The sequence below is a fragment of the Arvicanthis niloticus genome, chromosome 2 (genome assembly GCF_011762505.2).
Source record: "Arvicanthis niloticus isolate mArvNil1 chromosome 2, mArvNil1.pat.X, whole genome shotgun sequence".
Taxonomy (NCBI): Eukaryota; Metazoa; Chordata; class Mammalia; order Rodentia; family Muridae; genus Arvicanthis; species Arvicanthis niloticus.
The window spans coordinates 98,936,159-98,960,345 of NC_047659.1; the positions used below are offsets into that span (position 1 = coordinate 98,936,159).

The following is a 24,187-nucleotide window of genomic DNA, read 5'->3' on the forward strand; positions in this document are numbered from 1 at the left end:
ATACCCACATACAAATATCCCAACACAAATACACACATATGCAAAAAAAAAAAAAAAATACCATCATTGATAGATATCAAGAAGGAATAGCTGTCATGCACAGTGCTAGTAGATTGACTTGAGATATTCCAGCTCTACAGGGTTCATCACTTGGTCCAAGACAACTGGTCAACAAGACCCCAGAGGGTCTTACTCATCCATTCTCTATCAGTGCTCAGGGCTGAAGAACCAGGATACAGAGATCTGCCTTTCAGTGCTGGAACTAGGTGCTAAAGGGACAGAACTGAGTCCTAGACCTCTCATTCAATCCACCCTCTCTATATCAATGGCACAGTGATGTCACTTGATCTAACAGAGGAGACAGTGATGAAGAGAATACAATGCATCCAGAGACATGCATTCTTTCAGGAACTGGCTGAATGCAGAAGAGTCCTGGAGATGCATAAGCAGTTAAGACTCATACTTACGGAATAGTGCCACACTGCGTCAGGACTTGGAAGCTGGGCTTGGGAATGAGCAAATCGGTCCATCTTTCAGGTAGAGATGTGAGGTGAGGCTCTGTCAGGCTGCAGTGACACCATCGGGTGAATTTAAGTCACTCCACACACACTTTTTGTACATGGAGACAGCTGCAGAGAGGGGAAGATATCACCCAGGACGAAAATGCAGCAACTGAGAATGGAGAAAATGCAGCCTGTGAACCATCTTTTCAACACTGTAGAAGAAAGAGCTGAAGATGAAAGTTTAAGAGAAGAAAATAGACATGGGTGGAAAATGCTACCAATCCAACCAGTGGGAAATCCCAAAATGCCAGAACAAAGGGAACCACAGTGGTAATCACAGACACAATGGAAAAATATTTATTTTGTTTTTATCATCGTGTCCATGCGTGGAAAGCCTGTACCCATATACTAGTTGCTTTTCTCACTACTCTGACAAGAATAGCTTACAGAAGTTTTGCTTGCCTCACAGTGTGAGAGTGCTATACATAACAACAGTGCAGGCATGCTGTCCATCACAGAAATGCAGGCATCCTGTCCATCACAGAAGTGCAGGCATGCTGTCCATCATAGTGGTACAGTCATGCCATGCTGTCCATCACAGCGATGCAGGAATGCTGTCCATCACAGCAGTGTAGGCATTCTGTCCATCATAGTGGTACAGTCATGCCATGCTGTCTGTCACAGCAATGCAGGAGTGCTGTCCATCACAGCAGTGGAAGCATTCTGTCCATCCTAGCAGTGCAGGCATGCTGGCCATCACAGTAGTTCAGACTTCCTGGCCATCACAGCAGTGCAGGCATGCTGTCAATCATAGTGGTATAGTCATGCCAAGCTGTTTGTCACAGAAGTGCAGGAGTGCTGTCCATCACAGCAATTCAGACATGCTGTTCATCACAGTGGTGCAGGCACACTGTCCATCACAGCAGTGGAAGTATTCTGTCCATCACAGCAGTGCAGGCATGCTGTCCATCACAGCAGTGGAGGCATCCTGTTCGACACAGCAGTACAGGCATAGCTGCAGGAGCTCGAGGCAGCTAGTCACATTACATCTACACTGAGTGCTCCATTCACTTTCTTCTCTTCTATTTAGCCTGGGACCCAGCCCATGGGATCCTACTGCTTGCATTCAGGGTAAATCTTTCCTTCTCAGTTGGACCATTTTTGAAATACCCTCACAGACACACACACAGTGTGTTTTCATGGTGATTCTTCTGCCCTCTGTATTATTCCCCACATAGTGGATGCTCCGAGACTTTCTAAACATTCAGAGACATTTTTCTATTTACAGTTGTTCTCTGCCAGAGGAGAAGTAATCATTTTCATTAATGTCTACTCTGATTTTGAGAGAAGAAAAGTTTCACACATGCAAGAGTGTTTTCCAAACATCAACTAAACATTCAGCAAAAGGATGTGCTGAAAAAAATTGGAAAGGACTTTAGAACCTGATGGTTAAGACTCACTGCTGCCAAACTTCAGCATTCTCTTCTGTAATTTGGAATAATAAGGCTGAGTACAATGCAAATGTGCTGAACAGCCAGAATACCATTGAATATGTAAAGTAGCCGTGGAAACTCTAACTCCTGCATTCATGTTAATTAGATTAGTCTCTACCGCCCATGGAACCTGTTTACAGACAATACAATCAAATATTCATAGCGCATAGACAGTTTCTAGGGTGAATCAGAAAGAAGACCATCAAGATTATCAAACAGGCTCCTGCCCTGGGGAAAGTCTACATCCAGTTTTTGCCTGAGGCACAATTAAGAAAAATCCTACAAGGTTAGTAGAAAGGATATGAACCTTTATTATTTTAGTTTGTATTTTTCACCCGGGATTTTCCTCAGCTGGATACAAGCGAGCTTGTGTTTGCTTCCATACATTAATTGCATGTTGTAATAAAATGATTCTTCCCCATAGTTTGAACATCTAACCTAAGCAGAGGCTGGTCAGTAGACTTTGGCTAGCGTCAAAGGGGGGAAGTTCATCTACAGTCCCGAATTCTCCTGAAGACAACTGTAATATTTGGCTTAGAGCTTTCAGATTGGAAGACAGACAGACAGACAGGAAGAAAGAAAGAAAGAAAGAAAGAAAGAAAGAAAGAAAGAAGAAAGAAAGAAAGAAAGAAAGAAAGAAAGAGCAAAGCCAAGGTGGCTTCAGGAACACGTGTGTCTTCCTAGTTCTTTGGTAAAGCTTTGAGGGTTTTTTTGTTTGTTTGTTTTTTGTTTTTCAAAAGCACATTTCATTATAGACATGTTGATGAATCTTCTCAGAGCATTGGACAGCCACTGTACCTCCAACCTTTCAGTGACCAGTGAAACCCACAACAGAACCAGCCCTTTGTAGTCATTTGACCATGTGTTTCTCTCCCCCAGAAGAAGCCTCTGCTTTGCTGGTGGTTGTAGGGAGCACTCACCCTGGCCTCCCTGGGGGCTCCTTTCTCTGGTTTTCCAAACTTGTCTTGTAAATGCTGTTCATAGTTGCTACCTCATTTCCTCACTTGTTTGGAAAATATAAACCAATGAGAAATGGTTTGTCATTATTGAGACACCATGAAAAAGCTGCTGATATGCAGGGGAAATCTGTAGACAAGAAGGCAGATTATCAGTAATCCGTGTGTTTGAAAAATGACTTTACTTGCAAATGTATATGTTAGAAGCTGGGTAGGTAGAAAGATGAGACTCTAGGTGAGTGAACTAGTTCTAGTTAGTCTAGAGTTACTTGGTGGTCTGCCTCTCATCATGGGGCATTCCCTCATGTTAGCTGTACCTCTACTTGATTTTTTGTGGTTTCTTTAGTTTTTGAGAATTCCACTCATAAGTGTAATGTATTTCCATATTCCCATCCATCATTCCCCGCTAACACCAGCCTCCCCGTTCCTCTTATACTCATGACTTCTCCTATAACCACGGTTGCTACACAGATGAAGCAATACATTCAGTGTGGCTGTATGTACGTGTGTTTAGGGCTTGGATCAAATAACCCATCAGATGATGAGTCCTGGAAAAAACAGATATTCTCCCCCACCCTCTCTCAAGCTACTGAATGCCTGGAGCTCTTCATCCAGGAGTGGAAATTTTTCCCCATTCCTCTTGTTATGCAGGTCTTGTTAGGCCACCATATTGCTGAGATTTCATGCATGCAGCATCCCTGTCAAGTCTAGAATATACTACTGTCTTTCAGTAGTCCTGGTTGTATAGGTTGTGTTATATGTGTACCAAGTGGGGCCGAGCATCCCCTGATCATGTATCTTCTGCATTCTGACCAGTTATGGACCGCTGTAGTAACCTCCATTTGTTTTAAAAAGAAGATCCTTTGATGAAGGGTGGTGTCTTAGTTACCTTTCCTATTGTCATGATAAAACACCATGACCAAGGCAACTTATAAAATAAATGTTTAATTTGGAGCTTAGTATTGGAAGGGCTAGCACTCATAAGCATCATGATAGAGAACATGGCAGCAGGCAGAGAGGTGTGGCACTGGAGTCATGGTAGAGAGAGAACATGGCAGCAGGCAGAGAGGTGTGGCACTGGAGTCATGGTAGAGAGAGAACATGGCAGCAGGCAGAGAGGTGTGGCACTGGAGCAGTGGCTGAGAGCCTGCATCTTCATCTGCGAGTAGGAGGCTTAGAGAGGCAGAGAGATAACTGAGAATGGAGTGGGCCCTTTGAAACCTCAAAGCCCACCTCCAGTGTCACACCTCCTCCCAATTTTTTCCAAACAGTACCACCATCTGGGAACTAAGCATTCAAACATATGAGCCTACAAAGGCCATTCTTATTCAGAGCACCACCAGGGAAAGAGCAACACTTATCTGTGGGTATAATTATTTAGAATACAGTTAAAAGCTTTATTGATTTAGGAGGATGGCAATACTAAATTCTTGTCTGGGATCTGTAAGCCCAGACACAGGTAGTTGGTTAAGTTTACAGTATGTGCCCTACTGGCTGTTTTTGTGTCAACCTGACACAAGCTAGAGTCATCAGAGAGGAAGGAGCCTTAGTTGAAGAAATGTCTCCATGAGACCCAGCTGTAGGTCATTTTCTTAATTAGTGGTACCACCCCTGGGCTGGTAGTCCTGGGTTCTATAAGAAACAGGCTGAGTAAGCTATGGGAAAGAAGCCAGTAAGCAGCAGCCCTTTATGGCCTCTGCATTAGCTCCTGCTTCTAGGTTCCAGCCCTGCTTGAGCTCCTGTTCTGACTTCCTTCAATAATGGACTATGATCTGGATGTGTAAGCCAAATAAACTCTTTCCTCCCCGACTTGCTTTTTGGTATGGTGTTTCATAGCAGCGATAGAAACCCTAACTCAGACAGTGCCTCTACTGTAGAGGGTATAGGAGTCCGCTGGGAAAGACTGATTTAAGAAAGTTCATACAGATTGACGTCTGCTATACCACAAGGTCACGTTAAAAGGGAAGAGAAGCATGCAAATAAGCATTAGGTATTACCATCGAATCCAAGTCAGTAAACTGCTAATTTTCTTTATTTGGAGATGTAGATGGAGAATCATGGAAGTCTAGAAATAAGATAGCAAGAAGCATAACTATGGAGCACTTCCTATTTAGACAACTATTGTTACTCCAGTTTTTATTGTTGTCATTGCACAACTTGACTGTTCTGAATGTTTGTGACTTTAAATGTGGATCTTTAAATTGTAACAATACCACAGAACTTGTGCAAACAATGGCAGCTGTTCTGTTTGTTACAAGTTTAGACCTGATAGTACCTTTGTTTAGGTCCAACAGTTGGGGACCTCATCTAAGCTCTCATGTGTAGAAAAGACGAAGGGGACCCCTGTCGGTGACTGGATGGCCCATGAGTGGCACATGCCTGGATGAAGGGCACTCAGAACGTCTCTCACTCAAGGATCTTCAAAAACATTGGTTAGGTGGTAGCTGATGGACCTAGGAAAACATTATTGTCAGTCATCCCAGATAAAGACTCCAGTGCTGACTGTATCCATTTGAGGGTACAGATAGGACAGAATGGTAGTCTGCAGTCTGCTTGTTAAATGTAAAAGATTTATTTTTATTATTTTCAGTTAATGCATGCTTGTGTGGGTAGGAGGTTAAGTGCAAGTGATCACAGGTACCTGTGGAAGCCAAAGGCAACAATCCCCTGGAGCTGGAGTTACCCGTGCTGGGAACTACTAAAGGGTCCTCTTCCTCTACAAGAGCAGCACATGCTGGTAACTGCTGAGCCATCTTTCCAGTCCATACTTGTTAAGTTTTAGAACAAACAGGCTAGAGACACAGCTCGATGGTTAAAAGCATATCACATACTGTTCCTGGCTTCCGTCCCCAGTACCCATATCAGATGGCTCACAACAGCCTGCAACTCAAGCTCCAAGGAACTTAATGTCCTTTTCTGGCCTCCACAGGCACTGTGCTCACACGCTTACACCCCACACACATAATTAACAGTAAAAATAAAATCTTTTAAAAATACATAAAAACCAGTATGGCGACCTTAATGAGCAGGTACTGACTTTCCTAAAAGTCTCTTGGTACAGAAACATCAAGAACTTTGCTCCAGACACAGGTCATTCAAGACAGAAGATGCTGTGAGAGGTCACATGTCCCGAATTCATGGTTTATGTTGAACTCGATGCATTTTCTTTCTCCTCGAGGTCTAGCTGGGCTGGGAAGATGACCTGATGGAGGGAACATCCTGTGTCTTTGGAGCATGGTGGATGTGTCTGCAAGGGCCGCTTTGTATAAACTGCAACCTCCTCTCAGCTGTTTAGTGCTTAAAAATCCTGGAATGTGAAACAGATTCTGTTGCTCAGGGTTTAAATACTAAAAGGCCTGAGACAGGGAAGAGGTGACACGGCCCAGGAAGAGATGACACACCCAGGAAGGGGTGACATGGCCCAGGAAGAGGTAACATACCCAGGAAGGGGTAACATGGCTCAGGAAGGAGTAACACACCCAGGAAGGGATGACTCGCCCAGGAAGGGTTAGGCAGTGGTTTACAGAGTTCTGGGAACAGAAAGTCAGGAAGCCCCAAGATGGGCTGTACTCACCTCCCTGCTTTCAGTGTTCCTAAGCATTGCTTAGTTCTTCCCTCTTTGTCATGGCCATCATTACTATTGTAATGCCCACTTAATAAGTATTAACACATACACACACACACATACACACATACACACACACACACACACACATACACACACATATGCACACACACATGCACATACATGTATATACACACACATCTACGTGCATACACACACATTCATATTCATTCATTCCTTTGTTTCTGTTCCTCTAGCAAACCCTGACTAAAACACATGTCATGAAAAATATCCTGTTTCTTGGCCTTTTTATCTCTTGTTCCCTTCTCTACCCACAGGAGCCCAGAAACTCCTTAATATTAAGACTCACACTTTCTCCTTCTTCCTCACTTCCAACCCTCTCTTGTGCATGACTTTTATTAGAAAGACATTAGCAAGTGTCCTGTCCAGACAAGATACCATGATAGACCAAAGAAATGATTCCATCAAAGTCTAGTGTGATTTGGGGGAAGGGGTACATACAACACAATAGGTGAGGAGTGACTCAAAGGCATGAGTGACTTATAGGCAGGTTATCACTGTAAAGCCTACCTCAGAAGGAGTCATGACGTCGGGAGTTCCCTGCACACTTACACGGGAAAGCTTCCTCTCTGTAGCAATTGCTCTAGCTTATATAACCTGTGGAGAGACCTCTTGAACTGTAAGTTTTAGAAACTTCCCGTACCTTGTTGTGCTTGCTGCCTGTGCCTTTGAGCCTCCCTCCAGGAAGGAGTGTTTTCATTTGAAGAAAATAGTCACATATTATTCTCATTTGCTCATACCCAGAGCCCTAAACTATCTTTCTGAGAAGGGACTGAGAAGGTAAAGAAGAAGTTGAAATAAAGAAGAGGAAAGGAAATTTTACTCCTGATAATGACATGGGAGTTGTGTCCATTCCCGTGGAGGGTGGAAGCTTGGAGGAGTCTTTGAGATCGTGTGATTGGGCCCATTTGTTACTTGGCTGTCATCCTGGATCAAGACAGTCCATAGTTTCTAAATGGTGTTGGTCACCAGTGGCAACAAGGGACGGAGGAAAGTCCAGAGATAGGAGCGTGAAGACAGCCAGGGGCTCCTCCTTGCAGCCAGAAGTACTGTGCTGACTTCTTAGCTAGGAAGGAGCTTCTGCTTCCCTTGTTTCTACATGTATTACTTAGAAATAAAAGGGTCTCCCTAAGTTATTCATTCAGTGAAATCCTATTATATCAGAATGGATTCTTTGATAATTATTTTATGCTTTGAACTATAATCCAATACTGTTGATTACTTTCTTGATTTTGATCAAGAAAAATGCTCACCGGTTTGGCCATGATGAGCTGCTTGTTTAGCTTGGTCTTCATGCCCTTTCATGCACACCCTGACACCTCTTCCATTCATTCTTTCTTTTTCCTTTCTTTCTTTTTGAGCATTTTCTTACTTCAAGATTTATCTTTCTTTGTTATTGGCAACTCGAGGTCAGGAGCCCAGGCTGCTTTGTAGACAACTGTATTTAAAATCCAGTGTCTTCTCCTTGGGTTCCCTCTGCTTCCTCTCCAAAGCCATAGAATAAGTATAAATATGAACACATATTAAGTCATGTGTGTTAGAGACCATGAGTTTTTAATGATGGCTCCAACTTCAGTATGAACAATAGGGTTCATTTTGAAGTCTCTCTTCCATTTGTTGTTTCTTGCTTGTGTTTATATTCCCAGGGTATATGTCAAGAACGTAACAGAACTGCTCCTGGTGAGGAACATGTTTACTAACTGGAATATAGTATTTTTCTCTGTAACATAGCCCTACATCATCAAATCCAAACAGTATTTCCAACATTTCTTTAACTAGGTCATTCCTACTGTTCTGCATGGCTCTCTATCCATGTGGAGCCCACTGACTCGTTCCAATGTGAAGTCTTCTTTCAATTCCCCCTATACACTGCCTGATTTCCCTGTTCCCTTTCCTTTTAAAATTCTTATTATTTTTAGGGTCTCTATGAGAACCTACGAAGTTCCCTGGCCTCATTGCTATACAGAAAACTATACCTCTTTAACATTTTTTTTACGGTGTGGTTTAAAAATGAAATACCCCTACCCACTCTGAAGTGTTGAAGACCTGACTTCTAGCTAGCAGCTCCTGAGAGATGACCAAGAGTTCAGACCTGATCAGTAGAGCAATCCATTGATGGATTCATAGTTTGATGGTATTATTGATCAATGATGAAAACTAGAAGGTAGCTCTTATTTGGAGGAACTGGGTGACTGGGGTTGTATACTTGAAGAATCTCCCCCTTTCTCCCTCTCCCTCTCCCTCTCCCTCTCCCTCTCCCTCTCCCTCTCCCTCTCCCTCTCCCTCTCCCTCTCCCTCTCCCTCTCCCTCTCCCTCTCCCTCTCCCTCTCCCTCTCCCTCTCCCTCTCCCTCTCCCTCTCCCTCTCCCTCCTCTCCCTCTCCCCCTCCCCCTTTCCCTCCCCTTCCCCTCCCCTTCCCCTCCCCCTCCCCCTCCCTATCTCCCTCCCTCCTCCCCTTCCTCCCCCCCTCTCCCTCTTCCTCTTCTTCTCACTCTCCCCCTCTCCATCCCTCTCACTCTCCCTCTTCTCTCCACTCATCATGGAGTGAGCATGCTCCATGATGTTCTGTTTCACCATGACCCAGAAACAACAGACCCTTGTTTGTTGCAGGTATTGTCTTCTGATGAGGGAAAGCTTGGACACCCACCTTTCCCATCCTCACTACTCCGTTTCCATCTCTTCCTTTCTCCCTTTGCTTAGCTGGTACTTGTATTTCTTTCCCACAATGAGTGTTCATGTGTGCATGCTCATAATGCCTTTTTCTTACATGAAGAGCAGCCTATATAGACTTAGAGCTTTCCCCTGGTGCTGCAGGGCCTCTGCTTTGTGGTTGCAATTCAGCTCACTAAGCCTGTCTTACACATTTGATTTCCCACTTACGATTTCATAATTTCTGAAACTCTGCTCAGAGGGAGAGGGTGACATCAGCTGTGTCTGCTTCCTCATAATCTTATCCACGGGACAGAGTCTGCTCTCGTGCTCTCCTTTTCTTTGGTTTGGTGGGTAGCATGTTATCTCCATGTTACATGTGTGTGCATGAGCAGTGTTTGCTGTGTGAGGACCACTGCAACTTTCCTGTTGTTTTCTGCTCCTTCCAGGTCCACTGTTCTCCACGAGATTTTGATATTTTGCATTAATTTTTTTTCTGCACTGAGGACTGAATGAAAGGAACCAGGAATGATGGTGCACACCTTTAATCTCAGCAGGTGGGAGGCAGAGGCAGGTGGGTCTCTGAATTTGAAGCCAGCCTGGTCTACAGAGCAGTTCCAGGATACCTAGGGCTACTACATCGTAAGACCCTCTTAAAAGAAAGCAAGTAAACAAATACTAACAAAAATGATCTAAAAGTATTTATTAAATTAATTTGGTTTTTAAGAAAACATTCCTATAAAAGAAAAGCTGCAGGTTTGTGTCATTTATTTTAAACTAAACAGCACCATTTCTGCTGGTTAGTGTTTTGTCACTGTGGTACAAACACACACAGTATAGCAGGGAGAAGGTTGATCTTGGCCCACAGTTTCTGAGGACTCAGACCATGCTGACTGGCATTCTCTTCCAAGCCTGGGGTGAGTCAGAACTCTGTGGTAAAGGGTGTGGTGCTCACCCTCAGCAGCCAGGAAGCAGAAGGAAGAGAAAGGAGAGGCCACAGACAACACACCACTCAACACACACTCCAGTGGCCTGCTTCCTTCACCTCTAAAAGTTACCCCCTCCCAAAAATTATACCCCAAGTTCGGGATCACACTTTCCACATGACCCAACCACAGTGCCAGCCTGCTTTTAAAAACAGCAAAAGACTGTATCGGTGTGTGTAGAACAAAGAAAATGACAGGTGAACATTCTTCATAAATGTATTATAAGCAACATAGTGACTGACACTAATAATATATATTTGAAACAAATTACATTATAACTGAGAGGTATCTATTCCAGAATTGTAAGATAGATTTGATGTTAAGTATTAACTACTAATATAAACATCAGTCAATGAAAGCTATAATACAAAAACAAAAACCAATAAACCTCCAAAGGAGATGATGTGTATGATAATATAATGTGAACAGAATTTTTGTTGTTGTTGTTTTTGAGACAGGCAGCTCACAGTATAGGCCAGAATGACCTAGAAATCAGAGAGATTCCCAGGCCTCTGCTCACCGAGTGCTGGGGTTAAAGGTGAGCACCACCATGCCCAGCCATGAAAACATTTACCAAACTCCTGATTTTAAAAAGAAAATCTTAGTAGGAATAGAAAAGAATTTTCCTCAATTTGAGAAGGGCACATCTATATGTATTTCAGAGTCCTGTCAGTATAACTGGCAGGAGGAGGTGGGGAGTCAGGGACAGAGGGAAAGGAGGAGAGGGAGATATAGGGGAGAAGAGAGAAAAAATGGAAGGAGACATAAGATTGTAACAAGAAATAAAGCTGCATTAACTCTTGGGTGAAATAAACTTTTTTTTTTTATATAGAAGATTTAAAGGGGGGTTAGCAATGTGGCTGAGTGGTGGGTGGGTAAAGAAGCTTATCCACAAACCTGGAGGCCTGAGTTCAGTCCCCAGAACTCTGTAAAGGTAGATGGAAGAGCCAATTTCACAAAGCTGTTCTTAGATCATTACTATACGCACGCTGTGGCACATCCCTGTATCAGGGGCACACACACACACACACACACACACACACACACACACACACACAACCACAGTAGTCAAGAAACTAAGAACATGGGGAAAAAAAAGACCTAAAGCACTTACCAAACAGAACTCTACAAGATCAAAAGAGCAGTGTATCAAAAGAGCAGTGTATCATTGTAAGATGTAAAATTCAATATGCAAAACAAAGCTTGTTTGTACATCCCCTCAGTAGGCAACTGGAAAATAAAAGTCAATTTATAGTATACTCACAAACATGAGCATCTTATACATATATTTAGCAGTAAAAATTTTAAAGCATAAAAGACCAGTCCACAGAACACTACAAAATATCCACAGAGTAAGTCAAGAAATATTCTAAATAATTGCGAGGCACATATCACTTTAGTATGAGACTTAAATTAACATTGCCATGAGATGTCCCACTCCCCCCCAGAGTCAGCTCCACTTCAGTCAAAATCTTGGAAAGAATGTTTGTAAACTTACAAGCTCACTTGACAGTTTATATGGAAATGCAAATGATGTAAAACAGCCCACAGAACTTTGAAAAAAGTGGAAGTCACTGAGGGCTGATGCCAACTGATTTTAATGCGTGTGCTGAGACTGTCCTCGTCCAGGCCTGAGATCGTTGGCAGGAAGTTAGGCAGACCAGCAGAGCACCGCCAGGCCCACTTAGCCACACATATTTGTCCACTCAAATTCTGACATGAAATAAATTAAACAATGAGGGGGATTTTTTTTTTTTTTTTTTTTTAAATAACGAGGAAAAGTAGATTCTGAATGGCAAAGAAACAACCTGTAGTCTGGTTCCTACTCCATTCCCAAATGTTCATTAAAGACCAGCATAGACTTGAATATAATCAGGGAAACTGTAAAATTTCCAAAGAAATCAGGAAAGTACCATAATATTTACTAGAGCCATAGTAAACAAAGATTTCTTAGGAAAACACAGAAAGCAACAATTGTTTACATTTGCTATTGATAAATTGTTATTGTCTGAAAGACACCCATCAGGAAAGAGGGAACACTAAACCTGAGGGGAGTTACTTGCAGTGTCTGTGTTCTGCAAAAGCTTTTATCCTGAGTGTGTGAAGAACCCTCAGGATGAAATAATGAGAAAGATATGATCTAAAAAAAGTTTTCACAAATGACTTGAAAAGATACCTCATAAAAGGAGATAAAAGAGGAGCTAATGAGTGCGTGAAACTTTGCCTAATCTTATTAGTCATAGAGAGCTAGAAATCAAAACCACAAAGAAGAACCAACACCCACCCACTGACGCAGAGCAACTGAAGTGCTTGATGGCACTCAGCCCCAGAGGTAACGCAGCCCTGGGTCTCATAACTAAGACATTCTAAATGGAAACATAGTAGCTAGCTGAGGATACAGTGCGGTGGTAGAGCATTCATTCACCTACCCGTGCACCAGGCCCTGGGTTCAACCTCCCTCTCTCTCTCTCTCTCTCTCTCTCTCTCTCTCTCTCTCTCTCTCTCTCACACACACACACACACACACACACACACACACACACACACACACACACACACACGATAGTTTGGGAGTCTCTTATAATGTTAAATAAACACTTATTCTGTAATCCAGAAATTCTGTCCCTAGAGCTATGACCAAGAAATGACACTACATGGTTCATAAACAGCCTTATACAGGAGTGTTCCTAACAGCTCTATTAATAACCCCAAGTTGGAAACTGGAAACCGAATGTTTATAGATATGAAACTAGACGAGTAAACTGTGGTTGATTTCACATAATGAATCATGTGACGCAGCATGTGTGAGTTCTGCAGACATGCTTAGTGATGTGAAAGAGTGTATACCAGATACCCATGTAGGCCACAGTTGAGGTGGAGGAAAACCAGCTGAGAGTGATAGAGTGCAGTAGTCACAGTCAGAAAGGGACAGGGTGGTGCTGCATGGGGAAGCTCAGAAGTTATCTGGGAAACACTGTCTCATGATTGATTGACATGGCTCCAGTGGGTACATACACATATGAAAGAAGTCATTGATGAGTGTTTTTGTTTTGAGAAATGACTCAGTCTTTAAAGTGCCTGCCATGCAACCATGAAGACCTGAGTTCAAGTCCCAGCACCTAATGTATCACACACCTGCAGTCTCAGTGCTAAAGAGGCAGAAATGAGGATCTTTGGGTCGTTCTGACCGGCTAGTCTTTCCAAAGTGGGGAGCTCCAGGTTCAGCAAAGGGGTCTGTTTCAGAAAACAAAATGAAGGGCAATTGAGGAAGATACCGACTTTGAACCCCTGCCCCCACATACACTCATATGAACACATATACATACATGCACCTCCTCCAAACACTTTAAAAATCGTTGAGCTACAAACTTTAGGTTGATACATGTTCCACATTTAACTGTGCATGTGGTATATCTCACTGACAGGATTTAAAGGTCTCACTCAAACAAGACATCCCAGCGGCTTAGATGTATACATGAAAGTCATTAAATTTTTCTACATAAGTTAGAAACATTGATGTCCAACAGGCAGCCTTACTTGTCTCACCGTGTGAGAAAAAGAATCAATGACTAATGGAATCAGTGAGGATTCACTAGGGTCTGTCCTGTGCTGGACTGTGTTAGACACCTTTCTTTCTTTCTTTCTTTCTTTCTTTCTTTCTTTCTTTCTTTCTTTCTTTCTTTCTTCCTCCCTCCCTCCCTCCCTCTCTCTCTCTCTCTCTCTCTCTCTCTCTTTCTTCCTTTCTTCTTTTTTTAATGGCTTCTCATTCTTTATTTTAACAATTTGGTCATGGTTTGCATTAGTCGTCACATAAGACTATTGGTTAAACACTTTTCAATACCACATGGAAAAATAGTAATGGGTCCCCAGGCCACCCAGCAACATAGACGGTCAGACTGGTAACAGGTCAGACTCCAAGAGATGTGTGGTGGAGGACCAGCAGGGACAGCAGACAGACAAGCCCAAAGAGCCTAGACATTCTGCTGGGACCTCGGGAAATAGAGTTTTGGTGATCTGGTGAGGGTGGGGCAGTCCTGGTAAGCCTATACAGCTCCTTGGAAATCTCCCAGACCAAGGTCGGCACAGGGAGAGATAAACTGGGTCATGCAAGAATGTTCTTGCCACTCCGCTTCAGAGCACCCTCTCCAGAGCAGTAGACAGATCCCTGTGGTCAGTTGAGGTCACAGTCCTCGCTGATGCTCCTACCACTGTGAGCTTGGACTAGATGAATTGAACCAATAAAGTAATCCTTGCACATGTCCTCACTGGTTTGATGCTGGGTCAGTGGGGCAACAACTTTCCTGCCCGCAGGGATGTCAGTTAAACCACAGTTGAGCAGGAAAACTTCTGATTCCACTAGCCCAATTGAAGCAGCCAGTCACAAAGCGTTTAAGACTAAACACAGGGTGACATGTAGCATTGGTACACAGCCTAAGTTCAGAGAATAGACTCAGACTGTGTCCACGCAAGGGCACACATCGACCTGCTCACTCGAAGACAATGCTAACTCCAGATTCACTCCTCTGTTCTAGAGGTTGAGAGGCCCCTTGCTGACTTAGAGTCCTTTATTGTAGATAGCTCTTGTGGACCTGCTCAGCTTCCTGCTGCTCTCCGTCCTCTGCATACTAGCTAGCGTTTTAGGCTGTTAGCACTGGTTCCTATGCATGTGTGTTGGGGGAGGGTTGATTAGTAGGTAAACTGCTCACCTAACATGCCTGAGGCCCTGGGGTCAGTCTCCAGCACCGTAAAAGACCAGTATCTAGGGATTCTGAGCTAACCTGGGCAACATGAAAAGAAAAAGAAAGTAAGTTCTGTGAAAGATACATAAATGCTTAGTCAAAACTTAGGATGTATGTTTAAGTAAGAAAGGCTGGGCAAGAAAGAGCTGTGGGTATTTTTATTTTAACTATGTTCTTGCTTGAAAAAAAAATGTTGTTTATAGGGACTCACATATACCAGGCACTGTGAGAGTTTAGGGCTCTAAAAGAGGTCAGAGGACACAAGCTAGAGAAACCAGTAAGGGAGGTGACAGGGATGGTTGGTGGACCACTGCCTTAGGTATCCTGCACACGGCACCGAGGATCTTCTACATTCCCTTTAAGAGATGACTGTGACACAGGTGTCCTATGAAGATTCTCCTCCCATCAGTCCTGCAAGGGTGACCTGTGTAATGGCCACAGTCACCTGCGGCTCAGACAAGTGAGTCTCAGCTGAGACAGCAGCATAGAAGCCAAAGTGTGGTTGATGGAGCTTTGGGTCATTTGACAGAAAGCAAAGGTGCACTGGGGCTCCAGCTTACAACCTGTTTCCAGGATGGCATCACCAAAGAAGAAAGACCCCTAAGAAGTCCCAAATCATGGTGGGTTCCAGATGCCTCCTCTCCAAATTCATCCCGACCCCCCGTTTTCTGCACACTGTCCTCACCTCTTGCTCATCTGTTCATTCCTCTACCTGCCACCCAGGCCCTTCTCCAGCAAACTGCTGCAGGTTTAAAAAAGAAGAGCTCAAGGCACAATTTCTTTACCATAGTAAATGTACAATTTCCTGGCTTCTGTGGACATGACACAGTCTTCAGCTGGAAGTGCAGGCTGTTGAAACACAGTCTAGCTGACTGGACTCCAGATGCTCACATCGGTGCCTGTGCAATGTATTCAGAACTCTGTAATTGTATTCTTCCACTTCTTTCCCTGATGCAGCAGCTAGGGGGAACTCTGAAAATGAGGATGCCGTTAGGAAAGGGACCAGGCAGCAAACATTTATTTACAAATCTGTTAGTGAGAATTATCAGGATCCATTTCAGGAGTTGAGCTTTCAAAAAAAAAAAAAAAAAAAAAAAAAGCCCTAAATGACCAAGGAGAATGTATTGTCCATAATCATTTTCTATCCCTGATGGTTAGGTAATGAAAAGCAGACTCTTCACTGGACATGAAAGCAGGGGAAATTAGGAAGCAATATATTCAATTGTAGAAGCCCTTTGCCAAGACTGTATTGATTTCATGTTCTGACAACTTCAGTTAAATCTCCATGGGGAAACACCTTTGAAGCTGATCCCATCTAAGACATGCATGTTCCCACTGCTTGGACTCTGGGGGTGAATGGAAGTGATGATGTGGAGCTCCATCTTCTCTTTGGGACATGTTCATTCTGTTTGTGGGAGAGTGTGGGCTGTGAAAGCCCTAGCATGACCATCACTGCCATGATGGGAGAGGCATGACCATCACTCCCGTGATGGGAGAGGCTGGCCCCTCTACTGAACCCACTCTATTTCCCTGCTTTCTTCTTATGAGTCTTCCTCTGATCTCAGCACCCATCTACAATGGCCAGTCCTTTCGTGTAGCCATTAGCCCTGGCCAGACACTCAGACATGTGCTAGGTGCTGGGGTCATGTGGCCAGCCAGAGCAGTACTCATTCATACTCCAGCATCAGAGACTTTCCAGAAGGGCTGTGCCAGCTGGGTGGGAGGGTAGAAGAAAACACCAAAATACTGAGAAAAGATACTGGGGAGCTTCCAGGAGGAGGTGGAATTCTTGAAGCTAGGAGGAGGGACTAGAGAAAGAAGACATTCTGGTAGAGAGAATTTTGTGCTGGGGACAATGTAGCCTTTAGTTTTTGCTACCCCGCTTTAAGCTGCTCATGGACCATGCTACCATCCCCACCCAGACTCCCTCAGATCCATGGATGAAACACACACACACGCACACGCACACGCACACGCACACGCACACGCACACGCACACACGCACGCACGCACGCACGCACACGTACACGCACACGCACACGCACACGCACACACAAATTTACTTTCAATCTGCCTTATTGGCTCAATTGCTGGGTGTTTTAATTCTCCTGTGGCTAGTGTGTCCTTTCCAATACTCTTGGCTCAGCACCTCTTAACCTGCCCTTAGCTTAGTTGCATTTCTAATCTCTTGCCTAGGGAAGAGGTTTATGGCCACTTTTCCTGAGTCACATGGCTGGTCACCTTTTCTCCCTCTGAAGCATGGTGAAATCTCCCTTCCTCTTCCTGCATCTCTTAGCTTACCTGTGGGGACCTGGAAGTCCTGCCTCTTTCCTTCTGCCCAGCAAGTAGCCCCTGGCATCTTTATTGATTGATCAAGAACCAACTGGGGAACAGGACCTTAGCATCAGAACCACCCCCTACAGACAAGGGTTGGGCATGGGAAGCTCATTTGGTAGAGTGCTAATCTAACATTTACAAGGTGTTGAGCCATTGTCAGTGCTGCACAGACCAAGTGTGGTGCTGCACGATTGTAATAATCCCAGCATTCTGGAGGTGGAAGAGAGAATCAGAAACTCAAGGCCATCTTGTGTTTCACAGCAAGCTTGAAGTTGACCTTAGATACATGAAACCCTATCTAAAGAAGAGAGGGAAGTATATGTCATAGAACTGGACCCAGATCTCGGAGTGAGTGAGTGTGTGTATGTGTGCAGGCATCTAAGTTTGCCTCTTTTGTTACTGTTTCACTGGGTAGTCAGGCTGGCCTGGAACCCATTGTGTGGCCAAGGCTGCCCTTGAACTTGCAGCAATCTCTCTTCCTGCTGCTTCATCTGAAATTACACGTGTAAGACACCATGTACAGATATGAGTCCCCATTTATTGAGCACACACTCTCCCAGGCACTGTTGGCAAGGTGGTACATTTGCTGCTGTGGGCAGTACAGAAGACTTCTGTGTGAGTAAGTATGTGGGTCTAAGCCACATCTCAGACAGACCAAGGACAAGGTGCCCAGTCATACTCCTTAAAACCAGATACTCTGTGTTCCAGGACGTGACTTAGAGACAGTTTTTGGATTCTTCTAATCCTCCTCTGTAAAATCAGAATATTTTCTTACATATGATAGTCACATTATGCCTGTGCTTGGCACATGCAATGTGCAGAGTATGTTATAGATGACAGGCTCTGCCTACCATTGTGATATCTACTCTGTGTTTCTCCAGAACATGTACTGGGAGTTCCAGCTCTGCACCTCAGGACACAACCCCCAGGCAAGGTTACCATATTCTGGAGAAGGAGGATTCTGATGCAATAGAAGGTGGCACAGAGCCAGGGACAGGCATTTGTCTACGTACAGGGAGGAAAGAGCAGGGTGGCAGAACAGAGTGCCCTAAGATGAAAATCTGCTCTGGTGACTTCATCTCCTGAGGTTTCAGAATCCAACCAGGAGTTTGCATTCTGGAGCCAGGAGCATCTAGTCTGGGGCATCAAGTCCATGTAATAGAGTTCTTCTATGGCCAGTGTGATCGACATCTTAATGGATAAGGGTACTTGCTGCCTACTGTGAAGATCTGAGTTTGAGCCCTAGAAATCCACACAGTGAAAGGGAGAGAACTGCTCCCTTCAGAAATGACTCCCCCTCCCCACCAAAAAACCAAACAAACAACCCCAATAGGGTTCTCCAGAGGAACAGAACCGAGAAACTATATAGAGATAGAGATAGAGATAGAGATAGAGATAGAGATAGAGATAGAGATAGAGAGAGATAGAGAGATAGAGAGATAGAGAGATAGATAGATAATTAAATGAGAGGACTTATTGCATTGGCTTACATTCTCAGAGTGGAGTTTTGCTGGCTGGAGAACTTTGTAAGCTGAGAATCATTAGCTATAACCCCAAGAAGCTAGATGCTTCATACAGAGAGAGGCCAGCAGACAGTGAGCAAGCGCTGACCTCAAAAGGACCCAGCCGGGAACAGATTGGGAGGAACTGACAAGAGGAAGGATGAGCTTATCTGCCTGGCTGAAGAACATGGTGGGCACAGAGCACAAGGGCTATGAGAAGATTGAGCCAGGCACTTGCTGCAACCTTGTTGGTGAAGCCACTGTAGGAGCCTTAAAATGGGTTTCTGGGGGATAAGAAAAGCAGAAAATACCGCATGACTTTGGAGATACCAAGGAAAAGTCCAGGGCTGATATTGTAAAAGAAGGGTGTTTGGGTCAGGTGACCGTGGCAAGGAGGAACCAAGCCTATCAACACATTCAGTCCACTGTTCCCTTGAGCCAGGCACAGTGCTGGAGTTAAAGTGCCCGCATTCCACTGTTCAGGTCAGGAAGGGACCCAGGTGCCCCTTAAACACCCAGAAGAGGGAGAATGTCAGCCACATTGCTGGCCCGCAGAGGTTTATCTAAAGGTACTTTCATTCTCTCAGAACAGGAAAACAGGGGTGGGCAGCCAGGGCTCTGTTGTGGCTCTGTGAGCAAAGCCTGACCAGACTCTTGCTATCCTTCCTCTCTGCTCCCATACTGTGAGGTAAGCTGTTCCCAACAGAAGGGTATGTTTAAATCCTAATCTTCATGGCTCGGGAATGCCAAACTTAATTGGAAAAAGGGCCTGTTATATCTATAACCAAGTTATAAGCAAGGAAGTCATTCTGGGGTACATGGACTTATTACAATATGCCAAGTGCCCTTGTAAGAAGAGGGGAGATACACAGAAGCAGATGCAAGGAAGGAAGCTGTGGGAATGGCCACCAAGATTAGAGCCACACAGTGACAAGACAAGGTAGACCAGAGACAGCCACCACCTGAGGCTGAGGGAAGACAGCATCTTAGGATGGAGTAAGGTCTGCTGACACCTTGGTTTCAGGCCCAATGTCTAAAACCATGAGAACATCCACCTCTGTTGTCTCAGGCCCCCAAGACTGTGGTCATTTCATACAGCAGCCTCCAGAAGCCAGGAAGCTCTGTAGCACAGCATTCTGCTGCTCTCACAGCTGTGTGGTGGCTGGCTTGTAGGTGTAGAAAGAACAGAAAACAAAAAAGCATGTGCCAGCCTGGGTGGAGTCTTTTCAGGAAAGTGGTGGCTTCCACAGAGTACCCTGCAGACAATTGTCTGCTCTCTCTGGCCTCGGAGGCTGCACGTGTAGCCCTAGTGACAGAAGAATTTTGTAGAAAATCATCTTCTATTACACAAGTATGCATATACACACATACAGAATTTATATATTGTATAATTTTAAACTTACTAATCTTGAGTATTTGATCACTGAGTTTAAACAAATGCATGTGGTCAAATACCTCTCACCAAATCTAGACAGAATACATCCATCACTCCAAAAGGTCCCTTCAAGCCACTTTGTCATCTGTTAGTTTCTCCTTCCAAATATGGTTCCTGTACAACTCTGAAGTTTTCTTCACTATAGATTCACGGAGCTGTTTCTTTCATCTTCATTTTGCATAATTTATTGTAAACTGAATAGTAAGCCTTTTGTTTCTGGCTCCTGTTACTTTACAAAGTGCTTCTGAGATCATGCAGCTGTGGCAATGTGTATGTGGATGCTCCTTTTCACTACAAAAACCCTTGTCTGGCCTTAGTGGGAAAGGATATTTCTAATCCTTCAGAGTCTCAAAGTACCAGGGTGGGGGGATACCTGGGGTAGGGTTGCCATCTTAGAGGTAAAGGGGAGGGGGAATGAGGGGAGCAACTCTGTGAGGGGAGACCAGGAGAGAAGACAGCATTTGGGGTGTAAATAATTAACTAATTAATTTAAAATTTTCTGTATGCCATATTTTTGGGTTTTTATATATACATTTACACATATTTTATAAGTATTTCATGTTTCTGAAGTCACCATAATATTTTTAAAAATAGTTTGTTTTTTATTTACATATGTATGTGTCTGTGTAAATGTAGACCACACTCGTGCATTTCCTTTCGTAGCCAGAAGAGGGCGTTAGATCTCCCAGAGCTGGAGACACAGGAGGTTGTGAGCTAGTGTGGGTACCGAGATCCGAATTCAGATCCCCTGAAAGAGTAGAAAGTCCTCTTAACCACTGAACTGTCTCTCCAGCCCTATAATGAAATTTTTATTTTGTATTTCTAATTGTTCACTGCTGGAACATAAACATGGAGTCGACTGTTTAAATATTAATCTTATACCTAGTGACTTTGCTTAATTCATTTAAAAGGTCTATAATCTTTATTATATATTCCTTGGCATTTTCTTTTTAGACAATCATGTATTTTTTTTTTAATATAGACAGTTTTGTTTGTTGCTTTCATTTTTTCTTGCCTTATTGCCCTGGCTAGTTCCCCTAGCACTATGCAAAGGAGAGAGGTGAAGGCAGACAGCGTTGTCTTCCTTTGCATAAGTAAAAAGCATTTATTCTTTTATTGTTAAATATGATGCTAGCTGAGGATGCTTCTATTAATGGCCATCTATAAGGAATGTTTCTAACTGGCTAAATTGCTCACCTCCATTTGAGGTCAGTTCTAGAAACAAAGGGGAATAGGTCTGACCACAAGAAAGGCTTTTCTCCACATCCTGCACTCTGTATCTTGATTGTGCGTGAGTGTGTCTTTTCATTGGACTCTTGAAGGACGGCTGCTGTTTACAGACATGTGCTCACCTATGGCAGTATAAGCAGCACAGGTGGGAAGGATGGACCTTCACGTAGTTCCCCATCCTAGGTCCATGGGGAGTCAGTGTAGTCCCTTGGTAGGAACAGGAGCTTTGAAGTCTCCATGCCAAGTTCCAACTCCACTCTGCAATGTTAGGCAGAATGTCAGCTTTTCCGGTCACCATCTTCTACTCATGAAGTAAAAATATCAGTAATTACCTACCCTGAAGGCTCCTGGAGATTAAATATGTGAGCAAACAAAATTAAACTCTTAAAAAGCAGTGCCTGGTGCCTTTTACGGACTCAGTTTACATGTGCCTGGTTTAAACACACAGGCGTTCAGTAGCCGTTTGCTGCCTAAGATAAAGCGCAACTGTCATTTAAAGAGTCTTTTTGCTTATAACCTCCCAGAAGGTATTTTAGGTGGGAGGGTTTTGGGTTTTTGTTTGTTTGTTTGTTTTTGTAACATTGCTTATGTGGTAAATAACTCTACAAAATCCCCTGCATTGGAGACAGGGTGTTAGGACTGTGGGCAATGAAATTGTCCCATCTGAGGTCAACATATTAGGGAAAAGGTCTAAGGAATCCTCTGGGAGCCTGAAGGGACCTGCTGCTCTCTTGAATTGCCTTTTCTCTCTTTCTTGTGGTCTTTGAAGAGACAAAGAAGCCCCCAGAGGCTTTTCCAGTCTGTTCTCTGTCCCTGGTTTTTGTTGATTGGGCCAGTGAAAAACTTACACCCCAAGTCATACTGCTTTTAAATAGTGGCCTGGATTCTATCCAGAGCATCTATCTGCTCAGTGGTTTGTTCTTTCCTTCTCCCTCACTGTGATCTTCAGAAGAGCCTAGCCCTAGCAATATTCTGTAAGATAATGATTAGTGTTGCCAGACTTTGTTTGGAAACTTCCAGGAACTTCTGTGAATATCCCACAGTGTGCTTAAGAGAGCCACTGGCCTTTGGACTCTTCCTTGCCTTCTCATTTGAACAGTGACACCAGCACAGGCAGATACTGATTCAGGGATCATCAGCACTGACACTGTCTGTTCTTGCCCAGGACTGCCATAAGATGCCCTGTTAGATGTGGAGCTGGAGGCTCACATGACATGCATGGCTCTCCTGACCATGCCCACTGCCCCAGGTCCTTATATTGAATTATACATGGCAGAGGCTTTCTGCAGAGCCATTTTTTTCCACTAGCACACAAAGCAGGGTTGGAGGAGGCATCTGACATAGTGAGAGCTCCAGGCCCTGCAGAGGCGAAGAAACTGCTACAAAGCTGGCTACTTTCCAACTGAGAGGCCTGTCGGCTTGGGGGTGATGTAAGTGGGAAGTGGAGACCTCAAGTGTAACTTTCTATTTGAGAGTTAGTTCCTTGAGAACACACACACAGAATCACTCAAAGTTTAATATCAAGTCATTTGGCTTTTGAAACAGAGAAAGAGAAGGAGGCGCAAAGAAAAGGTCAGAAGTGCCAAAGTTAACTTTCTACTTTGGTGAGGTAAGATGTGCCTCGGGCTCCATGCACATCTGACCCACAAGGTCTCAGTTGAACGATGTTCCGTGATAGTGCCAGCAATGCACACAGACAGCCAGTGGCTCCTGTTAACTCCTCACGTGGATCAGATGCAGAAACCTCTAGATAACAACTTGTGAGATGTTACAGACCTGCAGGGAGCCATTGAAAGCAAAAGGATGCACCGAATGACAGTGGACGCAAGGAGAGACAGGGCAGTTCATATTAAGTATTACACCTAAATAGTCAGTTTGGTCTTCAGGCACCCACAGCTGAACCTACTACTATTATTCTGATAAATGGACATGGTAGCAAACTATCCACTAAGTTTATATCTCTATACCTATATAGCAGTGCGCCTATCACACCTCATCATAGACGTCTCTTCATACAGTGGCTGGTGTTTAACACAGAAACTCACAACTGGTCATAGCGCAGAGAATAAACACGTGTGGAACGCTCAGCCACAAGTGGAACATCTGTATCACCGCCCCCATCCCCACAGTTTCAGGCGCTGTGGTTAAAGGTGGGGGACAGAAGTGAGGCAGGACTGGAACAAAACAGTATCTTTGTGTCAGGACCTCTGCGTGAACTCACAGCAGCCATGGTTGCCTGCAGCAGACCTAATCGTGGTTAAACCATGCAGCATTCCAGCCTGGAGGAGAGAGGGGCTTATGAGCTCCATGCCTGACTGAGGACCTATAGTCAGCTAATGGCTTTTGGGGGGAGGGAAAGTCAGTTTCCTTTATTGGAGTGGCTCCTGGTGAGTTTACCACACTATAGTGAATGTCCCCACACCCGGGAGTATATGAGCAGCATACATCAGACTTGATGGGTTATTTAAAGGTGAGGCATGAAGTCGGGGATGGGGAAGTGTCAGTCAGTCTTGGAGGGGCTAAGATGGGGACTAGGAGATCAAAACATGAATGAAAACTCTCAAAATTTCATAAAAATATTATATATATAATATATAATAATATATATAATAATATATAATATATCAGCTTCAGATGGGACATCTATATCACCAAATCTTTGAGATCATGGCAGATGAGGGGACAAGAGATTGTAAGAGATACCGTGGTCGG

General features: G+C 44.0%; 1 protein-coding gene across 3 annotated transcripts in view; it reads left to right on the forward strand.

The window, feature by feature from the left end:
- Acoxl (acyl-CoA oxidase like) overlaps window positions 1–24,187 on the forward strand; it is a 281,145-nt gene that overhangs the window by 202,023 nt on the left and 54,935 nt on the right. The window lies entirely within an intron of this gene.